The sequence below is a fragment of the Lepisma saccharinum genome, chromosome 4 (genome assembly GCF_977018435.1).
Source record: "Lepisma saccharinum chromosome 4, izLepSacc3.1, whole genome shotgun sequence".
Lineage (NCBI taxonomy): Eukaryota > Metazoa > Arthropoda > Insecta > Zygentoma > Lepismatidae > Lepisma > Lepisma saccharinum.
Genome location: NC_139232.1, coordinates 79,617,041 through 79,634,003, shown reverse-complemented (window position 1 = coordinate 79,634,003; position 16,963 = coordinate 79,617,041). Strand labels below are relative to the sequence as shown.

At 37.1% G+C, this 16,963-nt stretch overlaps 1 protein-coding gene across 1 annotated transcript in view; it reads right to left on the bottom strand.

Moving 5' to 3' along the window:
- The window catches only part of LOC145986622 (putative fatty acyl-CoA reductase CG5065), a 134,660-nt gene extending 118,121 nt beyond the window's left edge, over positions 1-16,539 (bottom strand). Inside the window, exon 1 of the mRNA XM_083120850.1 lies at positions 16,406-16,539. The gene's annotated coding sequence lies outside the window, so the exon portion shown is untranslated. The remainder of the gene's footprint in view (positions 1-16,405) is intronic.
- Positions 16,540-16,963: the final 424 nt, after the last annotated feature.

The window sequence follows — 16,963 nt, the reverse complement described above, 5'->3', positions numbered from 1 at the left end:
ATTGATCTAATCTCCAAGGAAAGAACGATACTGATTTCAAGACCGCTGACAAATTTCACGATTTATGGATTAAATGTTCGAAAAGCCATGAGCTTTATAGCTTCCCAACAATTAAGGACTTCCTGGAAGAGTCTAAAGGGAGAATCAGTGAATATGATGAGATTTTTGAAGAATTCGCATGCAAGAAATAAGTGATTGCATCTTGCAGTACATCACAAATATAATGTCTGAAAATTTGGGAAACTGTGCATGTGGAAATAAGATTTAGCAGTTAAAGGTAAGTCCTCACTGCAAGTCAATGTGAAAATATTATCAATATGACCCCAGCCATTTCTGAAAAGACAGCATTTCATAAGGATTGGGCAAATTCTAATTTAGCATCGATAAACAATATCCAGGTTTATCACAGGAAAGTAATTTGGATACTCGTTCCTAAGGTTAGTGAATATCTGTGCAAGCCTGAATTGCTACAGCAACCTTCCTTCACAGAGCTGGGAATGAAAGAACTTTGGAAGGAAAAGAAGTTGAAACACTATAGTTCAGGGGACTGCACGTCGTATTTCTTTCTATTGAATTGGTAGGTCTGAATCAATATGTCGAGGCAGTTACACTTTCATAGCATGAACTCATACATAACTTACTTTTTCCTCAATATAAGAAGAAAATATTACATGTAGCATGCCTGACGGGATACTACTCTTGGGCAAATATGACCTATCTTTCATGTCACATAAACTGTTCATTCCAAAACATGTTTTTTCTGTTCAGACTGAATACCACTCAATAATCTTATCGCATTGGAACCCTACGTGGTCACTCTCAAGGGGGAAAATCATTTATGAAAGAAATGTGTACTGTACGTCTTGGGACATTTAATGGCTAACTTACAAGCACTGGTCACTTATAAAAAACAAGAGAGACATGCTGACTTGGGTAGACCCAGTCCAGTCAATCCCCGCCTCCCCATTACCAAAAAAACTGAAGTGGATTTCTTCCAGATATTTGACACTATAAAGTTCAAAATTGTTAGACACAATGCATATTGACTAGTTTACATAAAATTTCTGAAAATAATATTTAGCAGACCTTGAAATATACGAGTACTTCCACTGAAGCAATTGTTTTCTTCTTTTCCAAAGAAGCTAGTGTTTAATAACCATGTAGTGTTGTTAAAGATCTATCCACTTGGACATCTAGGAATGTCAATTTGTATCAACATGACATGCTTCCAAATGGGTACTGGGTTCTACCAACAAGAAAACATGGTAATGGGTTCACTAGTATCACCTATACTTAGCAACATATGCATGGAACACTTCAGATAAGATAGCCTTCACTCAAAGCACCAGAAGATCTAAGTTAGATATGTATATGAAATATTTGTTACATGGCCAGTGGCCACATTGAGACAATACACTACGATATTTCCTCCAGCATCTGAATAGCATACATCAATCATTTAGGTCTAATATGGAAAAAGGAACAAAAAATATGCCTGTCAATAATATCTGAAAAATAAAAAAGCAGGTAAAACGGTGAACCTTGCACAACTCTCCCTCTTCCTAACATATTATGTCACCCCATCATAGTATGAAGAGTACCGTACATCAAATGTTCAGAATATACACAGTGATTCAGAAGTGATGGTGCAAAAAGAAAGACATGTAGTGAAAGTACTAAAAACGGTAAGCGGCCAATCACAGAAGGAAATGAAGGTGCAATATTATAATTTTTCGTTTGTGTGAGGTAGTGTAACTAAACGTCGTTAGGAACGCTAGAGGTAGAGAAGCCTCTCAAGATGGTGACATCGAAGCAAGATAAAACATTTTGAGTGTTGGAATTTGCTAGTACAGGGTCTATTATGACAGTGCAGCAACACTTTCGACCGAAATTAAGTATTTTCTTTTAAGAGTGCACCCCATAGAAGATGCATGCCACCTTGACAAACTAAAACAGCACATCTCTGAAGCAGTGGAGTCAATTTCTGAGGATATGCTGGGATATGTCTGGACAGGACTTGAGTACAGCCTTGATGTCTGCTATGTCACCAATGCTACCTACATTGAACACTTGAAATGATGAGGTAAGAAACTTGGATAATTGGATTTTCATTACATGTCAATATGGTTGTTATGTGTCATTTCGTATCAGGATAAATAAGATTTTATTTTACACCATTACTTCTGAATCACCCTGTATTATGCTGAAACAACTGTAGAGCCTTAAAGAAGCAATTGCACAAATTGGTAAACTCAATAATTAGATACCATACTTTCCTCTTTACTGACAACTGAAATTTTATGTTCATTCTCGAAATCTAGCTTTGTCACCAAGAAACTTTATATTATCAAAATGAACATTTATTGAAAAAGACATCCTAATTGATGAAACTATAATTTCCTCAGTAGTAGGTGATGCTGTGCACTTAAAACAGTTAAAAATGTTATTGTATAGATATTAGAACTCTCTGGGAGTGTGATGCAATTCATTACTCTGCTATGGACAAACATGCGGCCACACAAGGGGTTAGCAAGATCAAGTTTTTGTTATAAAGGCATTTTCAATCTGGTGCATTTGAAAATTACTGGGTGAACTAAAATTCAATTTCATTATGGAGAAATTTAAAGCATTCCTTGTGAGCAATCTTGCATCAGTTGAAAAAAGTTATATATTTAGATTATGTCAACTTAAAGAGAAGTGGTGATTATTTTGTGTTCACACTAGAGTACTGCATTGGACCACTTTCGCTCGCTCAAACATCCCATGCTCGAATTTATAGAATATCAAATAGCATTTCAATGTGATAATATCTTACAAATGTATGTGTAAAATTCGTGCTGGTATTTCCAGCCCATAATCATCTATTCATTTTCATATATTGCTATGTATTGGTAAGATATACTAAATTACATTTTAACATGCAGATGATGACTGTGTTCACTTTAGTTTCAATTTCACTGCATCTTTCACTTCACGAAGCATATTTGAAGGCCCATTACCACAGACAAATTACGGTTGTTCATGAACTACTGGGCTTCCAGCGTATACCAATCGTTCGTCTGTTCGAGTGTTATCTCGAGTGAATCTGTTGATTCCGTAAGCCATCTGGCATCCTCATCCGTGCAAACTATTAGACGATCGAGCAAAAAAGCCTCGAAGCAGCACTCTAGTTCACACCCATTGATGTGAGAAATGGTTAATGTGTTATAGAAGATAAAATATAGAACTGGAACTTGGTGTTCATGTTTTGCATATGCCCAGTTCATCTAAGCTGTATATTCAATTCAATATTCAAACCATCTTCAAGGAGGAGGATGCTTTAACATTTAACACATCGTTAATTACAAGCAATATGGTGGAAATGTGTCAGCTTTGTTCACATATGAAATTCTAATTGAAATTCATACAGGTTATAAACAAAATTTCCCTAATTCAAAGCCAGATGGAACCTGCTTCCAAATTGTCATGATACAATTGAATAACATAAGATAAAAGTTGCATATGCATGTATAAGAGGTCTGTCTAACTTTATGTATCATGAACATGAGTAGATTAAATATTCTTTCAGTGGGATAATGTACAAAAATTATATCCTAGTGTATATAACCTCTAGATTGTCTTTTGGATGTATTATTAAATATATAAAAAAATATTTCTATTACCAAAGTGAGCTATAAAGTTTCATGTCATTGCTTCTGTGCATACCTTTACCTCACTATGGCCAATTGTTATAGTTTTGCTTACCGGTGATACGTTTTAGTGTCATCTTATTATGATATCTTTTAATGCCATTAAATCACTTGGATTTGTGTGTTAAGATAAAAAATAACTTCACAGATTGGAACACAAAATAAAGCACTGGTGTCTAATGAACAAAAGAAGGGTGTCTAACAGGCACGTAAGCCAGGCTTACACTTCATTAGTTCTAGTAAAATGTATGTAATTATCTGGCAAAAATTCGTAAACAACTTCAAAGTTCAAATCGGCTCGACACCAGTGTTCGAGATCCTGTTTGTTAGATTGAAACACTTCAGCGCCAGGCGGCACTTGGGATCTCCCACCTTAGCCTTCTGAATTTTGCCTTACAAATTTCTGACCGGGAATGAGCAGTGCCTACATATCTGGGTGCAAGGTTCATTGTCTGGGTGGACCCACATGTGTAAACCTACGGCCAGAGGCTTACAGCAGAGTTGCAAACCTCATGTTTACAAGAAGTGTTGTTCATGGATGTCTGCAGTATTTCTTTCCACGAGGGAGGATTACGCATAGTAATTTTTCCAGGGGTGGGGGTATATTTCCCCCATAATAAAGTTGCCTCCTCAAAAGATAAAAATTCAATTTGAAGTTAACATTTTTCTGCAACGCCCATACAATAATTAACATAATTTGATGTTACTGAAATGAAATTATATGCGTGAAATATATTATTTTATGGTTGACATTTATTTTCCAGGCTTCCTCCCCTTGCCCTTTCTGAACATCCATTGTCTTGTTTAAACTCCGTAATTATGCAACATACTACTAAATTGTTCTGCGATCTACATATTATTAATATTAATTTGCAACAAAACATAAATTTGAATGGTTCAACCAACGGGATGAGTTCGACATCATATGTGAAAAGTTTGAGAAAATTCAACTACCACGAACATTGGCCCTCTTGTTTCATTTATATCACCAACTTCCAAACGATTTTTGATACTTGAGATTTAGCACCATTATGCTTGGCTTGGCTTCACTGGCTAACCGTGAATATGCGCCAGCGAGACCCAGGTCCTGCAAAAGGAGGGTTCTCCAGCGTTGTTGGGTATGAATGAATGGTTGACTGCAAAGGAAATTTGAGCCAGTGGTGTCTCAAGGAGGTTTTTTTCCAGGAACAGGGAATTCTGAAGCAAAAACCTAACAGGAAGGAGGAAAAGGAGAAACACCTAAAAATGAGCGAGAAACTGGAAAATTAGATATACAAATGCTTGTTTCTGTTTTTCGCTTGTAGGAGAGCATAAACATTGAAAATATTAAGATCTCTGATTTTCGTTTATATTTGAACTCGGGTGGTAGTAATTGAGCTAACAAGTGCAATAACTTTTTCAAAAATTAAAATTTTTAATTAAAACTAAATATTGAACCAGTGCAAATTTCATGTCAAATGTGAACAAAATGTTATTAATTACATAGTCCGTGGTTTAAACACTCTTCGAACAACATACGAAAAGGTTGTTTATGGTCTTTCAGGTGCTAGATTTTCTTTTACACTATCCTTAGAAAGCACTTACATCTCCATTCACAGAAATTTCTGGATAAATCCTTAGAATTAGCGAGCAATTGTTTTATATTTTATTTTGTTGTTCTTTTTTTACGAAATATAAGGGAATTTTAAGGCAAGAGAGGGAATTTATTTATGTCCGAAAGGGATATTCCCCTCTGAGTACAACGGGAAGTAGCCTTCATCATGCTAGGCTTACACCGTTGAAAAGGTCACGCTCTGCCACTGTTATTATTTTCATTACTTATGAACTTTTGTGTTCACTATCATACCACAGGAGAACATTTTTACCAATTTATTTTTATAAGAATGTAATTCAAGCCCAGAGGTTGGGATAAATAAAACAAATAGTATTTGTTATGCAAAACCTTAACTTTGTTCAACTTTTTCTAGTAATTCTACAAATCATTTTAGGTTAGAGTAAAGCTCTGATATCTAGCAAATAAAAAAAGGTGCTAACATAATTACACCACTGTCAGCATATATTTAAATGCCATCATGCAGTTTGCACAAAACTATTGAAAATGTCCATGGTAAGGAAGCAAAGTTCCAGCTTCACAACTTTTGGCATCATTGGCAACCTAAAAGTTATAATATTTCATTTGACCAAGCCCGGGCATAAACACAGATAAGGGATGTGATTCAATTCTCGGTGGAAGAATATTTTTTGGGTATCCTTAAAAATTGATTGAGTTAGTGTTTTAAGTCCACTTTATGCACAGTAAGGGCAATTGGGACTGGACCTACAGTTTAAAGTGGGATCTGAACCACTATGTGCCGTCACAGGGTATCGAACACAGGACTCCTTGATTACAAGGTGGCGACGCTACCACTGCGCCATTGGAGGCCTTGGGTATCCTTAAAAATATCCATCCAAATAAATACCTTTTGATTTCCACTGATGAGCCATTACATTATGACCACCTACTTAATGAGCATTGGGGTACGACTGGATCTTCGACTCCACAGTTTCATGCGCAGCAGTGTTCGATGAACCATGTACTCTGAAACATTGTTCTGGTCACCACTGTTGCACCTGCGGGCGATATCTCGCACTGTGGCCCTGCGGTCGCTCCGAACAATGCACTACAGCCTCCGCCGGCCTCTGACATGAACGAGCCGCTGTCGACACACTGCTGAACGTGTCGTCGTTTGCCCATCGTTGCACCACTTTTGATACTTTTGAACAGCGGCATGAGAGCAGCCAACAAGCCGTGCCATTTCAGAGATACTTGTACCAAGGTGCCGTGCCATCACCATTTGACCTCTATCAAACTGGGAGAGATCAGCTGCTTTTCCCATTCTGACACCAGAGAGACTACTAACAGTGAGCCTGTAGACCTGCCCAATATATACCATGGTCCCAGCGTCACGTGTTACTCTTTGTGGTCCAGGCAAGCTAAATGTTCTCGGGTCGAGGTGGTCATAATGTAATGGCTCATCGGTGTAAACATGTCTTGAGTGTAGTAAGAGTCTAGCAGCCATAATGGAAATTTCACAGCAACCACAGATCTAAACCAATCAGGAGTCAAGTAGAAGATTGAGGATATAATAATAGACAGCAAGTTGCCTCAATCAGAACACTAGTTAACACACCATGTAAAAACAGCATCCCTAACATTGTGCAATTTAAATAAAAATAATAATAATGTCACCTTTAATTTGACTGGCCTGCAAAGCATGTTATACGAGAGGTTAGACAAACTGAGAATTAGATATTCCATCAGAAATGTGCTACTGACTTTAGGTATTGTGTAAGATTACGCTAGCAATTCTACTGAACACATACCACTCTCTAGTAAGCCTCAAAGCAGACTGCTTAAGTATCATTGCTCTAAGCAAAGGGCTTTATCTGTGATAAAAATTTCTAAGAATAACATACATAATAGTGTTAGTCTTTATCATATTTCCAATTTAAAATACATATACAGAATTCTAAGAACATTATACCCATATCAAGTCATTTCTTTAAAACAGTGTGCATGTGGTCTTCACAAGCAAGTGTGATATAGAGGTTCTTGACGGAATGATGGAGTCATTGCATAAAAGGCCATCCAGAATGAAAGTAAATAGTTGTTGGAAAATTTTCAAAAAAAAAATGATTTTTTGGGTGCGTTGTCACATTATTCTCAGTTTCGATATCTTTAGGTTGTGGTAAAATGTGAATGGAAGCTTTAGGCAAAACAAATATGGCCCAGTGTAAATTTTTAATGACATTATATGTTATTCAAGGATGAAATTGAAGCCAAGTGCATAAAAAATTCTCACATTAGCTCCTCCCATTACTCTTGCGCAGCCTTCTTCTTCTTACCTTACACAGAGAGAGTAGTTAACAAGCTAGGCCTACAGAATAATCAATATAATTTTTATGCTACCAATGGTGGCTGATTAATACATGCTACCATGAAATAAAACATTACTCAATTTGCTAAAATGAAAAAAAAAAAAAAGTTCATAGATTTAAGAAATTCAATAAACCACTGTTCATGATATGTTAATAAGCTCGAAAATTTGCAGTGTGCTACGTATTTTCTGCACGCTGTCAAGCTAAGCTAAACGAATACCGTGCTATTGGCTTCATAGCATGTTTTCGCCACCTCATGGCATGCATGAATACCCCCCGTCCCTCGGCTCTTATGGGAGAGATAGGGTCTCAACCCAGGAAGATTGTCTACTAGAGTGCTATCTACCAGTGGCACAGGAACGGGGGGTTACAGGGGTACATCGTACCCCCCTAAATTCTTGAAGGGGGGTACTGTACCCCCTAAATCCGTAAATCGAGTTGTACCCCCCACCCCCCCTTTGGTAATTTGACAGCAGACGCAAGGTGCTACTGTTAAAATAACCTATTTTCAGTTCACCCAATAGAAAAGTGTATATTGTTTATAACTTATAAACATTATCTTCCTTTTCCTTGTCATAGAAACTCAAATCATTCTAAACTTTTTCTACTACATTGTGGTTGCTACTAGTTAGTTCATTGACCTAAGTTCTTGGAAACCTCTTTAAGGAGATGAAAATTGTTTAAAATGTGTGTGGAAGGATGGAATCAGATTTGCTGTCCGAAAATCACGTTGCAGACGAATGCTCCTTTGTGTAAGGGGGGTGGGGGTACACTTTTCTAAAGAAATGGTCACGTCGATTCGAAGATAAGATACAAATCTTCATCAGAAGAGTATATGACTGATCCCATTTCCTTTGGGAATTTTCCAAAACGAAATACTTACACGAACGAGACGAGACACTACAGACCAACTTGGTTGGGGGTACAATGTACTGCTGTACCTCACCCATATTTTTCATAACTTTGTAAGGGGGTGTTCGGAAAACCATACTTAAACTTATATATTAAGAGAATTTGAAAATAGAGTCCCGATTAGCCTATCTGAGCATGAAGTGAATCTAGAATAAGTTTTAATAACTTCTGAGTGGAAACCGACACAAAAATAAACACAAACAAGAACGAGACTGACCTCGCCACACCGGAGACGAGATGAGGTTGTGACAATACTCGACTCATCGCATCGTGATATCATTCCTAGGTGAAATGATTTTTTTCCTAAACATTTAAACACGGTGCAATTTGCGATATCAGAGGAGGGGGGATTATTTTTACCTATGCATTAGGTATACTTATAATTGGACATTAATTGCTTAAAATCTAATTTTGGTATCTAATGCAACACAAACAACGCCATTTCAAGTTAAACCCTAAAGTCAATCTGTAAGAAAATTACATTAGTCAGATGAATGCACGAGATAAATGAAACTCACTGCACCACTTTTGGCTAATCGCAAAGATGAGGATGGGTGATGATATCATGAAATTGATGAACACTCACATGCCCAAATTGGGACCTCTGGCGTCAACGCCAGTGCCGGATCTACAAATCTTAGGCCCCCCGCAAAATATTGCCAAAGGGGCCCCCTCTACCTACCTACCTTTACACACACACACACACATAGCATATGTGTGTGTGGGTGTATATATATGCGATTGCCGAGAGGTGTCACCTGTAGTCATTTCACATCGCTATTGTGCTATCGAGATTGCTTAGATTACAAAGCTAACCGCCTATGAACAAATGGATTGCGGCGGTTTTAAGAATTCACTGGAATTTTTCACGGTTAGTCTTTTAAATTACACATTTACTTTTCTAGAATGTAGTATATGTAATTTGTATAAGCAAGAAAGAGAAAGAGGACTTCTTAAAGTACTCGATGTTAGGAAACAATATGATTATATACTCGGTACTCAACCCTTCAAGTAATTCTGCCGGAGGCCATTCTTATCGGACCCATGAAGTGTAATATCCTTCAAGGTGGGTCCCAGACAGAAAAAGGTTGAGAACCACTGGCTTGGGGGGAACCACGTTGGTGTGTTCCAAGTAGACGCTCACCATATTGAATTCAACTCATTTTTTAAAAAAAATGGAAAGGGAGGTGATGTGGTATATACGAGTATTTTACACTGTTTTCTCAGACCTGGAAAATGATATATTTGTTACAATCATGCATTTGTAAGTTGTTCCTGATTCAAGATAGTTTGAAGAAACCTTCACCTCTGCATTGCTAGTAAAATTCTATCCTCATTTGATTCTGTCTGACTGACACACGGGAAACCCTATTCCTATTAAGATAGGAACTTTTCCAGCTTTGTCCCAGCATAAAGTGGCTCTAGGGCCCACCCAGCCTTAAATCAAATGGTACCCGGGGGATAAACGTGGCCACAGCGTGATGCTGATCACATCACCTCCAAGATGGCCGACAACGAAAATATGTGCAGCCCTACCCCGTGCCTTCCCTGTCACGGTGCTACGGAGATGCACAGCACAGGGAACTTTACCTTTACCTGTATATTTCTGTACCCCTGACTAACTGAGTTTATCTTTTACATACTTTTTACATACGCATATACGAACCATATACTATGTCAATGGCTTAGGGCCCCCTAAATGCTTACTAGTTATGCAAATTTTGCATTAAATAACAGGACATTCCTGTGTGCTGTTCTAAATTAGAATATTTCCTATGCCTTCACATTATACTTAGTATCAAGGACGTATTTAGGAGGGTGTCCAGACACTCCCCGGAAAGACTTACCAAGAAGTAAAAGTAAATAATCAAAATATAGTTGTTTAGCATTTGTTATATAATCGATGGTTATTTCCGCTGAACTTATTGGAAGGCAAGGAATTTGGCTCATACGACTTTGAAGGGTTCCAAAAGATTTATGCACACAACTAATGATAATATCCATAAAATATTAATCAGAAACTTTACTCTTCGTTAATTGGATCTAACTCCTTGTTTGGTAATCAATAAATATTTAATTATTTTTCCATTTGACATTAAATCCCTTACCAGGGCAGTTGTTTTTATGCAAATCTTGGCGATCATAACTACCGTAAGCTAGATAACTTACATATTTAATTAATATTTTAATTTAATTAAATATAATTATTTATTATTATTGCAACAATTGGTTGGACTCCCGAAATGTATTTCTAGGTGCAGTAGTGTGTGTGTTTATATATATATGGGAGGCTGAATTTTGTACCCCCCCAAATGAAAAACGTTCCTGCGCCACTGCTATCCACATCAACAGCATGGGTAAGTGTTGACATCTCAGTATAGGGGTTAATCCCCGGATGTTTACATTTTCGTTGGCACAGGTGGGAATGCTAATTACTGTCTTGAAAAAAAACAAAAAAAACATGAATTTCAAACGTGTAAGAGTAAGCCCTTCATTACAAGGCAATGATGTTACAGCTATGCCATCAAGGATGCCTCGAAATATTTGAACGTTTATAATGGAAGCTTGATTCCTGCATGTAGAATCCTCAAACTACAGTATTTGCATGCGTGGAAATGCATGTTTTTTTTATTTTTCCATGAAATTAAAAATGCAAATCAACTGGCATACATATGTTTATGATTACCGGTATCTGGGCTTCATACTTGTAAAGAATAATAAATGGCCAAACTCAATTAGAAACTACTTAAAATACTTGTTCGTGTATAAATTGATTTGGGATTTTATTAATGAGGAATAAAATGTACATGCCTTTAAAAATTTCATATTATATTATTTGAATTTCATAAATTGGCTGGACGAATGAACGCATCACATGAGACAAATATGCCACATATCTGAAACTATGTGGAATATTGTAACAATTGTTGGAAAGGAGAAGGACAGTCCTAATAGAAAATATCGGTGTTACCATTTTCACATGCTCAGAAAGTAGAAAAAAATCTTTAAATAAAGTAATATGCTGCGATGAAAAAGTCACTACACTTTGGGTAATTGTTTGAGAGAGAGTCCCAGATTTTACCACAATCAAAATTGTTACACAGCATAATCAATACATGTTCAACATAATATTAAAAAATCCGAAAGGTACTATTGTTCATAATAAAAATATCACAGGTTTCAGTATTCAATGCATCAACCATTACTTCCACTGGCAAAAAAAAAGGTAAAGCGGTCCCCTGTGCTTAGCACCACGCCATGAAGGCATATAGGGGGTGTGGGGGTAACGGTCGTGAGTGGGGGTGATGTGATCAGCATCACGCCCCTGACCACCTTTACCCCCCAGGGTTTCCCCCAGGTACCCATGTCATTCGACGCTGGGTGGGCGCCGGAGCCGCTTTGAACGTTAGAAAAGTTCCCGGATTTGAAGCGGCCGGGGACCGAACCCGGGACCTTGAGCATGGTAGTCAGACGCGTTGCCGACTGACACACAGTTATATTTTTAAAAAATGGCCATAAAACACTCACAAATTACCACTAATATGAATACACATAATATTATAAGAAATGTTGAATACGTGGGAGAAGCATTACTGTGATCTTTACCCACTTTTGATTCACAAAAATTGTACTAGGACCAGAGATTTTGTCTAGAATGCATATGGGTCAGTTAATACCGAATGGCCCATCACTGGCTGCTTGACAAATTTTTTAACTTTTCATATTTTTGTTGTTCTAACCCCTATGCAAGGGTAGTTCAAAGCAGGCATTTTTTTTCTAAAACTTGACTTTGCTTAAAAATGGTGGCAATTTTTGTTTCATGGCAGGCATCTTTGGCCATTGCAGACACTTGCAATAATTATGATAATTCAGCAGGCCCATAGCCAGGCAGGGGCCGGGGGGGGGGGGGGGCTGGAACTGCCATCAGCCCCCCCCCCCCCCCCCGGCACTGCCTTCAGCTCCCTTGACATCAGGCAAAACTATTTTCTGTAATTTGTTTGCCGTGAAGAGTGAAAATGTAGACAGCAGATATTATTTTGTTCACAACTTTAGTGAAGGATAAATTCACAGAACTTGAACAGCAGCTAACACAATTTTCATCTTATTTGTAATAAGTAGTGGCAAGTATTTAGAACGTTCTTTCACAGGGCAGCTTCTTTATCTCTACTTTCACTGTCCATGTTGCGACCTCCCACATAGACAGAAATCTGTGACTTTGATGACATCATGCAAATTCCCTCCTCATCTGTGTCAAAGGTCAACAGATCCTAAGTTTTCGGAACGAAGGGGAGTTTCATTTCTTCCGTCGGGAGCGGAATGTACTGTAGGCACTATGATTGAATATTCTGCATTTCTTCTTGTGTGATATAAATATCTGTATCATCAAAAGTAGCATGGAGTGTGCAGTAAGAGATGATTTCAGTAGCAGTCAACACTTAAAAAAAAAAAATGTTTTAAAAGATATAGAAAAATGTAGTATTTGTATGATATTTCTAAATTGCATATAACTTAATACCCCCCCCCCCATTTGATACTGTTAAACTTTTGAAAATAGGATTTGGTTTACAAAGCCCCCCCTAGAGATCAATTCTAGCTACGGGACTGTAACTCAGCTAAGAAAATTGATAGAATGCTGTGCTGAAAAACACTGTTTTCAGTACAGTCCAATATATATTTTATGTCCTGTACCTTTTTCCACAATCTCAAATGCAAAAGGCTGAAATTTAAATTTTAGTCGAGAACCATAAATGTATACCTTGAAAATATGCATTCTCTGCTACGTGGCTGCAGGGTGAAATCTGTCTAGTGGCACCTTAATTATATATTACTTTTTGTTCGTAATACACTCAAAAAATTAGAAAAACATGTGCAAATCTCTTTAATGGATATAATTAAATATTTTGTGTAACATAAAATATGTTTCAGGGCACAGAAACTAAAAATAACCAAAATATCTGACACATCTTCACGAGCTATTTAAAAACAACAAAAAACCTTCATAACCAACATTATAGTCATAAACAATGCAAAACATAAACCCATCAAAAAGGCATTCCACAGACTTCAACACAAGGCTCGAAGGCATCTCATGCTTGAGATCAGCACCAACATCATGAGATGTTGAAAGCATTTAGAGACTTTATTTGAATACTAAGAACTCTAAACCAGACCCACCTAACCTAACTAGGAAACCCCTTCGCACCACACACATGGGACCTAGGTGGCAGCAGCAATCCATAACAAAGACCACAGTAAACGAATGGCCGGTTGCAAACAAAGAATAACATAGCATTAAATTTGTGTTTTAAGTCCACTTTATGCACAGAAAGGCTAATTGGGACTGGACCTACAGTTTAAAGTAGGATCCAAACCACTATGTGTCTCCACCGGGTATCGAACCCGGGACCCTTTGGTTACAAGGCAATGACGCTACCACTGCACCATCAGGGAGGTGCTGAGTAACATAGGAGTATACAGAAGTGAAAACCCATTCAAAAGCAAACATGCAGTAAGTAATTGCTAAAAGTTCGAAGTATATGTTAAGAGACAAACAGAAATACTCTGTAACAGGATGAAATTGGAATTAAATAATCAGAACTTCGGCCAGCTGTGCCCTCAGAGGACTATTGTGCCTTGCAAATTAGATTAGTTTATCCCAAGAATAGAAGGAATGTTAACGGTTACGATTGTTTTATAATTTTTTTTTAAACCCTCCTAGCAGGAAGACTAATTGTCGTAGAATTTGGCTAGAATGTACAATATAGAGAAAGTCTCCAATTTCGTTAATTTTCGGTATACTAACTAATTTTGGCCTCCTAATCACTAATCTGTTACTAATTGTCGTAGAATTTTGGCAATCACTAGCACATGAAATTTGAACCTTCTTAAAAGTAATGAGCACTGTTTGGATTTCAATTAAAGCTAATTATCTTGAAAAAAACTTAAAAATTACCTTAATCAAGCGTAAGCGCTTTAAATGGACAATGTATTTTCCATTGACAAGCAGCTGTATCATAGACTAGTGGGAATTAATTTAGAAATAGATCGGAACCTTAGTAGAATGCATTTAGGGACTTTATTTTAATGCTAAGAGAACAGTCTGAAAAATACAGTTGACAGGTTAAAGAGGTTTGGGAACACTTCATGCAGTACAATGTGATTGTATAGTCAGCCACGCACTTCTGGGTTGAAACAATTCAATTTGCTTTCAATGGGAACATAACAACCCAACAACAGTCTATTTTCAAGATAACAGTACACAGATGGCTGTTTGCAAAGGTAAAAATAGTTCTCCAGAAAACATGCAGTAATAAATTACTAAGATTCTTATGTATGTGTTAACAGCCATATAAAAAATGCCTGTGGACCATGATAAATTCAGAATTAAACAATCAGAACTTGAGCCCACTAATATCATCGCGTTTGTATGCGATGTATAAATAAAATAAAAGTCCACAGAAGGAACATTATTTGATTGTAAATCCACTGTTCACAAAATGAATTGCAGTAGCATGGATAATAATGTTTAATGCTTTAAGGGAAATCATTATGGTACAATGTTGTTTTCTAATTTTCCATGGACACTGTACTACAGCGATATGCATGTATGCATAAACAACTATAGTCCACACTATGGACTACAATATGCATAGACAATATAAATATACTAAGATCATGGCAATAAGAAAGCCATACAATGGGCATCCTAGAATTGGAGTAGAATTATCCTGCAATTCAATTGTTGACCCCCATTTTTGATTATAAACGCTTTGCCTTTGGAAATGGACGTCATTTAAATATACTGGAAAATTTTTACATGGCCTACGGACTACAATTAGTGCATTACTGATTCTATAATTGAAACAATATTATGTGTTAACTAGACCAACACTTTCTTCCACTTCTTTGTGATAGCTTAAAGTGCACTGTTGAAACCATGTAAATAAAAATGTTGAAAATTTTTAACTTGTGACGAGCACAATATCGGAGATCAATTCATCTATTCACCTTTGTCATTTGCCGGTTGTCATCGGTACAAAATATCCAGTGGTAAAAATGTACATGATATAAAGAAATAAGTTGTAATCAACATAACCACAATATTAAACCTATTTCACTCTCTTTTCGGCCTAGTTTTGTTTACACTCGATTCTAGAACCAATAACAAGTACGTAAACAGCCTGTAACTGGAAAAATGCATAGGTATAGGTATATAACTGGAAAGTTATAACTAAAAAATAAATCTCGAAGGGTAATCACTGCATGTTAAAGTCGGCAGTACATGTGAAAACGAACAACTTAAGCAGCTTCAAAACTGACCGACGAACAGTGAAAAGCACTACTGAGAGCATGGAAATCGTACGCGCCGCTTCTCAGAAATTATTACGCAATGATCCTATGCTCCGGTGTTTATCATACAAAGTCACCTATCATGGATAAATTCACTTATAATAAATGAACTTACACAAGTTTTACTCATAAGTGTTGAAAACAACAAAAGAACAACTTGAGAATCACAATAAAAAAGCTCTATACGAATAAATCTAGAATATGTTCTTATATTTGTCACCATGCCAGAAGACATTTCATTAGCGAATGCTATGCCCGGTAAACTGTCAGATTTGCACCAATAAGCCCAATCCTACGATAATATACATAACTTATTAACTCAAACGTGTGTAGGATAACAAAATGGACTGTCACCAATCACTATAGACAAGCATTCGCTAAAAGAGGCCACAAACAATCTGTGATCTATTCCTTTTCATTTCCTCAGCACCACATGACTATTGCCGTCTGCACAAAATCTCGCTGTCAAAAGCAAGGTTAGCACATACGCACACATATTTAGGCTTTTTCACACTTATTAAATTTTCTGCACTTACCTCTATGCAATTATCTCTCCTATAAACTTATTTTCTGTCACAAATAACCACACACTAATTTGACAAGTGATCTATACTGCAGCAAATACATTTAGTAGCCATTCCCGATGCAGTAGGCTAGGCACCGCACGACACAGAAGCAGACGGCAGAATGGGTGTAGACTACAATGTTGCCAGAACCTTTCTCTAATAGTAACTTGTAATAACACAACTATCATGATTCAAAGCAATATTTGCCAATTACCTTTTCAAAGTTCACAAAAAGTTTTGTTAACTATTAAGGAGGGGTTTCGTTCTAGGTGTACAAATACAACTTTCCACAATATTAAACTATACAATTACTGAAACTTCTTATATTTTTCTTTCTCCCACATTTGTTTTGTACAAAATAATCGATGTAACAGCAGTCCAAAGACGATGATCTCAGCACGTCTTCAAATTTAATGCTGATTTATCTTCTTACAAACAGATTATAAACAGGGACAGCCTCAGGGCGTTGCGAAGGGGTGCTTGCAACACAAGTTGGTATCCAGTTCACCAGCTCCGTACCCCGGGAAG